Raw genomic sequence first — 11,549 nt, 5'->3', positions numbered from 1 at the left:
CAGACCACCTGAGGGCCCAGCCAGAGGTGCTGGAGGCTTTGTCCAGGAGAAGCTGGAAGAAGTCATCTGTGACCCAGAGCAAGTGTTTTCCAGCCCCAGACCCAGGGAAAGGGAGTTGGCTAAAACAGATATACCCATCCTTCCACCTATTTTACTCTTCCCCATCCCCAGCTTCTCCATGATCCCCTTTTTTGTCCCACCCAGAGTCCCCTTTCTCACCATACATTCTAACTTTTCTTCTCTCCCAGTCCCTCATGCCTTTGAGCAGTCTTTCTTCTGCTCTATTCAGCAGAATGGCCTTGAGAACAGGAGCCAGGACAGGGCTAATGACCTGCTATTGACCTTCTGCCCTCCAGATCATATCCATCCTTAAGCTTCATTCCCCAGAGGAACACAGAACACAGCAGTAACCTGCTGCAATGTGGAAGAACCATTTTGGTAATGACCACTTTTTGTTGATCTAACTCCGCAGTCAGCAAACCATGGCCCCCAGGTCAAATCCAGCCCACCATTTTATAAGTGAAATTTTATTGAAATACAGCCACACTCATATATTCACATGGTATCTATGGCTACTTTCATGCTAACAGGGCAAAGGTGAGTAGTTAGGAAATGAATGTCATGGTCATGGTCTGCAAAGAGCCTAAAATATTCACTCTCTGGCTATTCACAGAAAAAATTTGTCAGCTTCTGGTCCAGAATATTCTCTGCTGAGTCTGAAGCCTTGTTTGAATAAGTTACTCAGTTGTTTCTGCTAGGTAGAAGTGGTTTCTGGGTGTTTTCTTCAGAAGTTGCTGAGCCTTTGAGCCTTTGAAAGACATTAGTGAGTCCTATATAACAGTAAGTTGGTAACAAAAGGAGGAACAATCCCCTTGCCCCCATGGAGCAGCATAGTCACCCCCGTAGTGACCAGGGTACTCCTGCTTAGGAGAGGGAGTGGGGTGGGACTCTCCTCTGCTGACAAGCAGGGCAACAGCTCCCTATGACAAAGCCTTTCACTTTCTTCACCACTCCTCTCAGTGAGAGCCTTTCAGTGCCACAGGGACAAGAACAAAAGAAGTAGCAATGGAAGCTGAACAGTTCTCCATTAATACAATTTTGTGCAACTTTTGTCCAAGCGAGACATATTAACTGGCAAACTCCAAGATCCCACAGCTCTTTGATGACCAAGCCTAGTCGGTTCTGATCTTCCACTTGCCTTCTATTCCTTTCTCCTCATGATGAAACTACTTGACCCATGAAATCACCCCCTCCACCCACAGATAATTGGCTGTTCAGTGTTGGGGTCATTTTAATTTTTGGCTAGATAATATTAATAATGATTTTATTACTATTAGTATTCTTCTATATATGGGGCTTACTCTGACAAGAATTATGTGTTTTACATCATGCATGACAACTTGACCGACTCACAATAGCACCAGATCCCACCCATTGCTTTTTCATGTCCAGGCTCCCCACCATCATGACCGTCCCCAGGGTTGTCATGATACTGTTATGTATCTGGCAACAGAACACAGATCGAGTGGGGCTCCTATTGGTCCTGCTCTGGAAACATCTCTGAGACACTGTAGTATTCAGATGTCTCAGGGGGCCTCTCCCAATTGCTGTGGTGAGGCCACACCATAACTTAAAACAGGCCTTCATCATCATTGCTCTGGAAGTTGCCTCAGAACTTCTACACACTCTGCATATTTGGTTCTAATAGCATCAGGCTCACCAAGACACCCCTGAACCCACACTCACTTCCCCATCCTTGACCTTGATGGAAACTGTTGATTTTGGGATCCCTGGGAGAAGCCTCACTGCTTTGTTCTGCTGACAGTCCATCCTTAGGACCTCTCTGGTACTCTGCTGAAGCTCCTCAGAATCCCAGGATGCCATTCCTTTATTTGTTTATTCAGAGAACAGTACTGAGCATTTCTGTGTGAACAGAATAGATAAGACACCACCCTGACTTCAGAGAAGACTGGGAGCTAAATGGGAGAAAGACAAAGCTGTGTAACAGTCATAGAGCACCAGGTGCTGTGGGAACTTGGGAGTGATGGTTCAAGAAGACTTTCCAGAGGAGTAACACCAAGGTTTTAAAGGATATGTAGGAGCCTGGCAAAGGGATCTAGGAAGATGGAGTTCTAGGCAAGAAGAGAAACATACACTGACCCATAGGCAAAGGAGAAAGTTAAAAAATTTGAAAAAAAAAAAAAGAATATTTCTATCTTCCTTGACTTATGGAGCCTGCAGATATACCCCACATACTTATGGGGCCTGCCCTGCAGATGTAGTGCACAAGGCTCCAGATTCTACAAGAAGCTTAGCATTACAGGTGACAGCTTCCCCACCATGGGAACTCAGACCAGACTCTGGGAAAGCAGATTCCTGGTATTGTATCACCATGGCAAGATTCCTTCCTCCTTCTAATGCTCTTGACATAGGCTGTGTATCCACCTTACCCTGGCAGGGATTGACCCTTCCATCATTTGAGGAATAGTTTTCTATATATTTCTGATGAGTTTTATTATCTTAAGGTAAGGAAACAAGTCTCAAAATGCCTTTTTTGTCCCCTTTCTAGACTCTCCATAACCTCTAAGCCAAATTAGACCACCACCCCATAGTATGGAACTGAAACAAGCCAGATACCACCCCCAACCCCATACCATGTTTGCAACTCTTAGTAATGTTCACTAGGCTCTACTGGGTCCTATGCTATTCTTACACAGTCATGATTAGCAACTGGTTGAAAATTGTAACTTTTATTTGCCTCCATATAGCTTTAACTTAAAAGAGGCATAAAGAAGATTGAGACCCCTCTCCCAGTTCTCAGAAAAAGAAAACATCTAAAACAGTTAATCTGGGGTTTGTGCTTGGCTTTATGGTTTTCATGAGGTTTGTTCAACTGATGCCAGCAACATCTGGAACTGGGAGTGTGTCTGGTCACACTGCAATAAAAGGAGGCTCACTTGGCTGGGCTTCCCTGCAGGAAGAGGCCTAGGAGGCAGAACAGCAGAGAGGGTACAAGGATACTAGAGGCAGTGGGAGTTGGCAGGGGAATGTGGGTTTTGCCTAAGGAGAGACCAGCCATTCTGATTGAGGCAGGGCCCAGCAGGTAGAGAATCACCACCCAAAAGCAGGTACTTTGCACTATTCTGCTCCTTAACCATCCAGTTCCTTTCCTCCTTCGCCTCCCCACTCCTTCATTCACTTCTAGGCTTTTAAAGCTCTTCTGCTCTGAGCCAGGCTGCTAACTCTTGCCTCTAAATCTATTTCCCCAACCTACTCCCATCAAAATATTTCTAACTACCCCTATGTTAAAAAAAGTATAACAATTTTTTTTAAAAAAACAGCATGTAAAAGGACAAATGCAGGAAATGTCAAAGTTTTAAGACAACAGGGCAAGGGTGATTTCTTTTCCTGCCATAAAAATTCCTTTACTGTTACGATAATCATGTTTTGTTCATAAAAGTAATATATTTTTTATTTCTTTCTCTTTCCCTCCAGATTTTTAAGTCCAATCTATTGCCAGTCTTTGATTGAAAAAAAATAGGTTAAGGTTATATGCTAATTGCTTAAAGCTTCCTATACCCAGAAGCAGCTATTATTTTAAGATCAATTCCTGGAGTCAACTGATAGCTAAATGGTGTTTTCCTAATATCCTTACAGTAGCAGAGTTGAGAGTTTTTGCTAAGGAGCAGGTATAGAATCCCTGAACTTTAACCACTGGTAATGATCTTGATGGTCATCTAGCAAAATCTTCCACCCAGTGATGGAACTCTCCCTAAAACACCCAAACTGGTTGATCATTTCTAGTAATGGGAGCTTATTTCTGTAAGAGATAGATATTCAGTCTTTGGATGGTTTTGTTAGAGAGTTACCTCTTTTGTTTTCTGAAAGAAAAATCTCCCTTCCTAAAGGTTTCTTTTACCAAACCAAGTTAGATCATCTGGAGCCTAAATAAGTCTAATCCATCCCCCACATCATAGTAGGTTAAATATTTCAAAATAGCCATCCCTGAGGAAGGCTTTTCCTCTCTAATCAAAAAATTCTAAAATCCTTAACTCTCTTTGGTGTGACTCATTCACAGCTAACTTGCCCTCCACAAGATCCTCTCTAGTTAGTCAATGTCCCTCTAAAAGTAGGAGTGCATAATTGGGCCCAAACTCCAGATACATTCTGACCATTTGCAAAATAGAGTGTGGATCTTACAGTTCTTCTAGCAACCCTAACAGGATATTTCCCTTGCTGAGCTTAGAACACATATTTCTTCTAGTCTCTGCCTTTCACCATCCCTTTTTCAGACAAGTGGCTGTCAATTCAGCTCTTCCTCCCAACATGTTTTTCCAAGTACATTTTCAAACTAAACAGAGAGCTTTGTTTTTCATCTATGTCTAGTCTGTCTTGTCCACATCTCCCTCAATCTTAGTTCTGGCACTCAACGTGTTAGCTTTCCCTGCACATTTAGAGTCCACTCAAGAACGGTAAGGTGGCCAGAGACAGAGCTCACTTATACCTCCATTCAGGCTGATAGTGAACAATAGCCTTTGGATTGCTCAATCAGCAACAAATCCATACATTTCTATTACTTTTAATCCATAGCTCACTACCTTGTCAGCAAGAACAGAGGAGTTATTTTATCAAAAGTCTTGCTAAGATCATGTTACACTATGCATATGTCTACCTAATCATGATACAAGTCCAATCACCCAATAATGAAAGGAAATTACACTTGCCAGTAACCATGAAACTCCTGGTAGGCACATGATTCTTTTCTAAATGCTAACATATCCTCTGTTAGAAATTTGTGACAGGAATCAATATTAAGTTGACTGCCATTATTTTTTTTTAAATCTACCTTTCCCAGCTTCTAAAAAATCAGGATATTTATTTAACCAACTTCACTTTACTATCATGTCTCCCATTCACGATTTCCTAAAGAATTTTAACAACCACATCTGCAAATTTCTTTAACATTCTGGGACAGAACTCATCTGACCTGGAAATTTAGCTCATATAAGTTGGCTATATACTTGCTCTATCTAGCCCATCTCAGCCTTTTGTTTCTTTCTTCATTTTTTAAATGCTTCCTCCCCATTGTGCTTAATATAATACTTGCCACATTCAAAAGAGTATCACAAATATGTAAACTACAAACACATAAAATATGTGATTATATAAACCATAGTTATATAATACATACAGTAATGTGTAATATAATGAGCACCTGGAAACCCACAAACCAGTATAAAATCCAGAACTTTCCAGTATCTTAAGACTTCCTATTTACTCTTCCCATTTCATCCTTTTGCCTCCTTCTTCTCCCCACTTAGATAAAGGACTATTCTGAATTAAAAAAATAGTTTTATCATTAATATAAACATGTGTTTAGGCAATATATTATTTATTTTTATTTGACTTTGAGCTTTCTGTAAATAATCTTACACGAATAATGTAATCTTCTGGGACTGCTTTTTCCTCACTCAAATTATATTTAAAGAATTCATCCTCATTTTAATGGAGAACTAAAAAGAGATCTGGCAATGAGCCATAGGATCTTAAGCCCAGAGAAATCATAGAATAGCAGCAAGAGTTCCTCCGGTTATAAGGAAAGACGCAGAAGCAATGGAGAATGGCATTCTATGGAGGGAGCAGAAGGGAAGTAGACAGAAATAGAAATGGCACACCAAGAGGACTAATAGGCCCTGAACTTGAGAAAGGGTGTGCAAACTCCTGGAATATGAAGGCCCTCAGAATCACACTCTAGTTTCAGTCCCTGTGAGTCTTGGCTAGCTAGGTACTATGGCTGGAATTCCACCTCTTTCACTGATATTGTGGCTGCCTACCACGTAGCCCCAGAACTTCACCCACTCTTATGTTGTGTCAATTCCTTTAAATCAGAAGGGGCTCACTTCAAACTCCATCCTTGAAACAATCCCTTACCCACCAATGAGGCAATTAGTTATAAAAATGAACCAGTGGACACCCGGGTGGCTCAGTTGGTTAAGCATCCAACTCTTGATCTCAGCTCAGGTCTTGATCTCAGAGTCATGAGTTCAAGCACAGTGTGGAGGCTACTTAAAAAAAAAAAATCATCCACATTGTGACATGTAGCTCTTCATTCATATCCACTGTCATATATAATATTCAATTGTTATAATATTTTATTTATCTATCCTTTTGTAGTAGTTTTAAAAACATGTCTGCAAAATTTTAAACACTCCTATCAAAAGGTAATTATTCCTTTTTGCACAGGGGCTGACATTAGTAACTTGCCTTTGACAAATGCAGGAAAAGTGATGCTGTATGATTTCTGAAGCTAAGTTAAAATTTGTTTATTATGTAATTTTCCCACTTCTCTCTCCCTCTCTTCTTCTCTTCTTTCACCCTTTCACCTTCCCCATTTCTCTTTCTTCCTTTCCCCTCTCTTTTTATCTCCTTCACTCCCTACCTCCTTCTCCCCTATTTGGAACCCAACCATTATGTGACAAGGCAGCAAACTTGTCCTTGGAAAAGTCTCTCTAGTTGTAATGGAGCAGCAGTAAATATAATGTCAGCAGACAGACAGCATCAACCACCAGATATGTGAGTGAGTGCTCCTTCACACAATTTCAGCCGGTCTTCCCCAGAGTAGGCTGACTCTTGGTGGAGAGAGACTAGCTGTCCCCTCTAAGCTCTGCTAAAATTGCAGGCTCATGTTGTTGTCATTTTAAGCCACTAAACTTTGAGGTTGTTTGTTACACAGCAAAGGATAACTAAAACAGGACATACAGGTGGTTGTCAGGTTTTTGCTGTTATAAGTAGTGCCGCTCTGAATATTCTTACACTTGTCTCCTAAGTACAAAAGCAAGGATGGGATTGCTAGACCACAGGATAAATAAATGTTCAGCTAATAAGAGTCAAATGATTTTTCAAAATATTTATATCATTCTCCACTCGCACAGTGTGTGGTTTGTTTTTACTGTATTTATTATGTTGTTTTGTTGAAGAGAAAATTTTTAGTTAGTACGTTTCATCTTGTTTAAGATGGTCTTTCTTACCCCAAGATCAGAAAGATGATCTCTAAATTTTATTTTACATTTTAAAAGCTTTGCCTTTGAAATTTTGTTTCATACATCTAGAATTGATTTTATGTGAGGAGTGGGTTAAGGATCCAATTTAACTTTTTTTATATGAATAATCAACTTTCCCAGTACCATTTGTTGAATAGTCCTTTCTCCCCCACTGGTTTGTCATGCCACCTATATCATGTGTCAAAGTTCCATATACATGTAAGCTTATTTCTCTTTTTACATAGTAATCAATTTATCTATGTGTCTATTCCTGTAACTTTATAATAAGTCTTGGTAAATAGTATGGCAAGGATCCTAACATACTCTTCTTTCTCATCCCTAACCTTGTTGAATTCCAAACCAGTTGCAAGTGTGATTGAAACTGCCTGGAATCAATCAATTAGAGATACTTGATATATTTATGATATTGTATCTTTCTATTCATGGACAAAAAAAGCTCTCCATTTACTTGTCTCCTTTTTCCAATAAAAAATTTCTAAATTTCTAGAAACAAATCTTTTGTTAGATTCATTCATTATTTTAGAAATATTTTATTTATGTATTCATGAGAGACACACACAGACAGGCAGAGACATAGGCAGAGGGAGAAGCAGGCTCCATTTAGGTAGCCTGATGTGGGACTCAATCCCAGGACTCCAGGATCACACCTAGGGCCAAAGGCAGATGCTCAACCGCCAAGCCACCCAGGCGTCCCTAGATTCATTCTTAAGTATCTCCTTTTTATTGTTACTACAAATGCTTTCCTTTTTAAAATTGTTTTGTTTCTTGTTGGCATAAAAAAATATGTTTATCTTTTAGCTTGGTCACTTAGCCAGCTGTGTAGCTAACTTCTGTTATCTAATTCTATTGTTTGGGATGTTCAGTGTAGACAAATATATTATCTGGAGAAATCTATTTTGTTCCCCCCCCCACCCCACATTTTTATGTTTCTCAGTCCTATTGTCATCTTATCATGCTGGCTAAAATTTCCAGTGCAATGTTGAATAGAAGTCATAATGGTGGACATCTTTCTAATTTTGAAGGTAATGCTTCTAACATTCCTTTGTAAGAATGATGTGATTTTTTATGTAAGTTTGTGGTAGTCTTTATCAGAGTAAGAATGTTTCCTCAGGGATGCCTGGGTGGCTCAGTGGTTTAGCACCTGCCTCCAGCCCAGGGCGTGATCCTGGAGTCCTGAAAATGAGTCCCACATCAGGCTCCCTGCATGGAGCCTGCTTCTCCCTCCGCCTGTGTCTCTGTCTCTGTCTCTCTCTTTCTGTCTCTCATGAATAAATAATAAATAAAATCTTTTTTAAAAAAGAATGTTTACTTTATTAATGTGATTTACTAATATTTTCTATCATGAAATAAGTTTGGAATTGTATAAAATGTCATTTTTTAAGAAAAAGGTTAAGGTATAATTTATATACAATAAAATTCGTCTTTTGGAGGATATGGTTCCATGAATTTTAACAAATACATGAAATCATGTAACCACTACTATAGTCAATATGTAAGATCATTTCTGTCACCCTACAAATTCTTTCATGCCACTTTATAGTCATTCGCCTATATTCTTTTTTTTTAATTGATGGATTTAGTTTGCTAATATTTTATTTAAGATTTTTATGCATAAATTCATGAGTACTTTTCTTCCTGTTATTTTACTTCTTTTACCATCCTTGACTAGTGTTGGCATTGTGAATATTCTGGCCTCATAAGATTTATTGAATGATGTGGGGAGTGATTTTTCTTTTTCTTCTACTTTATAGAAGAGCTTTGATAAGATTGGAATGATCTGTACCTGTCCCTTGAAAATTTGGTAGAATTCACATGTACATCGGTAAGCTATGCTGTGTTATTTTTTGAACAGTTTTAAATACTACTTCAATTATGTTATAAGGATAGGACTATTAAGGCTTTCTGTTTCTTCTAGAGTCAGATTTTTGACTAGGAATTTGTCAATTTTATCCACATTTCAAATTTACTGGCATAAGTTTGATTATAATATTTCCTTTTAATCACTGCCATATTAATGTAATATTAATATTACATTAATGTAATGTAATATTGTTTAATCGTACATTTCTTTTTTCTTCCTTATCAGTGTTGACACAGGTTTAGTAATTTTATTGGCCTTTTCAAATATTTAACTTTTGGCTTTCTGACACTCTCTGGTATATCTTTGTTTCCTATTTCATTGATTTCTACTCTTATCTTCATTTTCCCTTTCCTTTCTTTGTATTTATTCTGTTGTCCTTTTTCAAAAGTCCTAATCTCATTACATTTTAGGCTTCATCTTTTCCAAGATAAACCTTTAAAGGTATAAATTATCCTCCAAATTCCACTTTAAATGCATGCCACAAGTTTTGATATTTATTATATTAATATTATTATTATTATTCAGAGCTAAGCAATTTAATATCCAGTATGATTTGTTATTTGACTAATTATTAAGAAGTGCTTTTAAATTTTCAAATATATAAGAATTTTTCATCTCTTTGCTCTTGACTCTTTTTATTAACTCCTAATTGTACCCTTGTCAGAGAATGTAGTCTTTACGTACCAATTTTAAATTTATTGCAGCTTAATACGAATGTTTCTGTGAATGTTGAGAAGAAGGTGATTTTCTGGCCTTAAGAAGCCAAGTTTATATATGGTCTATATATTAGATCAAGTTCATTAATTATATTCAAATCATCTATTCTACTATGTTCTTTTGGCATGTATTATTTATAATATTTGAGAGAAATGTGTTAAAATCTACTCTGATGACAGATTTATCAATATCATCTTTAAATTTCATCAATGTTTCAGAGTGCTTGGGTACCAAATTTGGTTAAGCATCTGACTCTTGGTTTCAGCTCAGGAATGATTTCAGGGTCATGACATTGAGCCCCATGACAGGCTCCACACTCAGCATGGAGTCTGCTTGAGTTTCTCCCTCTTTCTCTACCTCTCTCCCACTTTATCTAAAATAAATAAATAAATCTTAAAAATATTTCATCACTGTTTCTTTTATATATTTGCTTTATCTCTTACACCATACTTAAAAATCAACTCAAAAGGAATTAATGACTTAAATGGAAGACCTGATACTGTGAAACTCCTAAAGTTTTGGAAAAGCCCCATGGAAGACACTCCATGATGTTGGTCTTGATGATGATTTTTTAGAACCAACACCAAAAGCACAAGCAAGAAAAACAAAAATAAACAAGCGAAACTAAATCAAACTAGAAAGTTTCTGTACAGAAAACACCCAAAAAAGAATGAAAAGCAACCTGCAGAATGACAGATAATATTAGCAAACCATGTATCCACTCTGTGGAGATATATATATATATATATATATATATATATATATATATCTCCAAATGTATGTATAAAGAGTTAATATCCAAAATATATAAGGAACACTTCCAAGTCAATAGCAAAAATCTGATTAACCAAATTACAAAATAGGCAAAGGACCTGAACAGACATTTTGTCCAAAGAAAACATACAAATGGCCAACACCATTAATCATCAGGGAAATGCAAATCAAAACCACAATGAAATGCCAGCTCATATTCATTAGGATGGCTATTATTAAAAAAGTCAAGAGATGGGTGTCTCAGCCAGTTAAGCACCTGCCTTTGGCTTAAGTTATGATCTCCAGGTTCTGAGATTAAGCCCTGCATCAGGCTCAGTAGGGAGTCTGCTTCTTCCTCCCTCCCTCTGCCCCTCCCCACGACTCGTTCTTTCTCTCTCTCTCAAATAAATAAAATATTTTTAAAAAAGAAAGATTATTGTACAAGAGTAATGTATATAAATCAACCAAGCTCAGCATCTTGAATGGGAACATTTATTATTGTTATTATTATTAATGTTATAAATAACATTTCTATAAATTAATTAAGTGTACATTTTCATAAAGACTACAGTTTACAGAGAAAAAAATGTCAAGAGATAACAAATTCTGGCAAGGACGTAGAGCAAAGGGAAACCTTGTACACTGTTGGTGGGAATGTAAATTCACATAGCCATTACGGAAAACAACATGAAGATTCCTTAAAAAATTAAAAATAGAACTGTCATATGATCCAGCAATCCCACTTCTGGGTATACATTAAATGAAAATAAAATTATTATTATCTCAAAGAAATACCTGCTTTCCCATGTCATCACATGACATTATGCTGATTGGACCTAATGAGTGAGAAGTAGTAACTTCTAGATTAATTGGTAAGACATTTGTGTGTCAGAGTGTGGAAAATAAATCTTACTAGAATTTAGGGGCCTTCTACCTCAGTGAAATTTTTGGGGGTCCAGTGATATGTGACATGTTGAAATATCCCTTCTAAAGTAAAGGGTAAGTTGCTATATCTGGCCTCTCCTACAACCAAGAGAGAGGCACAATACTAGTGGGCTTCTTTTGAGGGCAACATATTATTCATTTGAGTGTGTTACTTCAGGCCACTTATCATGTAACCTGAAAAGCTTCTAGTTTTGAATGGGGTCCAGAACCAG

This window comes from Canis lupus, chromosome 17 (genome assembly GCF_011100685.1).
Source record: "Canis lupus familiaris isolate Mischka breed German Shepherd chromosome 17, alternate assembly UU_Cfam_GSD_1.0, whole genome shotgun sequence".
Lineage (NCBI taxonomy): Eukaryota > Metazoa > Chordata > Mammalia > Carnivora > Canidae > Canis > Canis lupus.
This window is presented reverse-complemented; position numbering follows the sequence as displayed.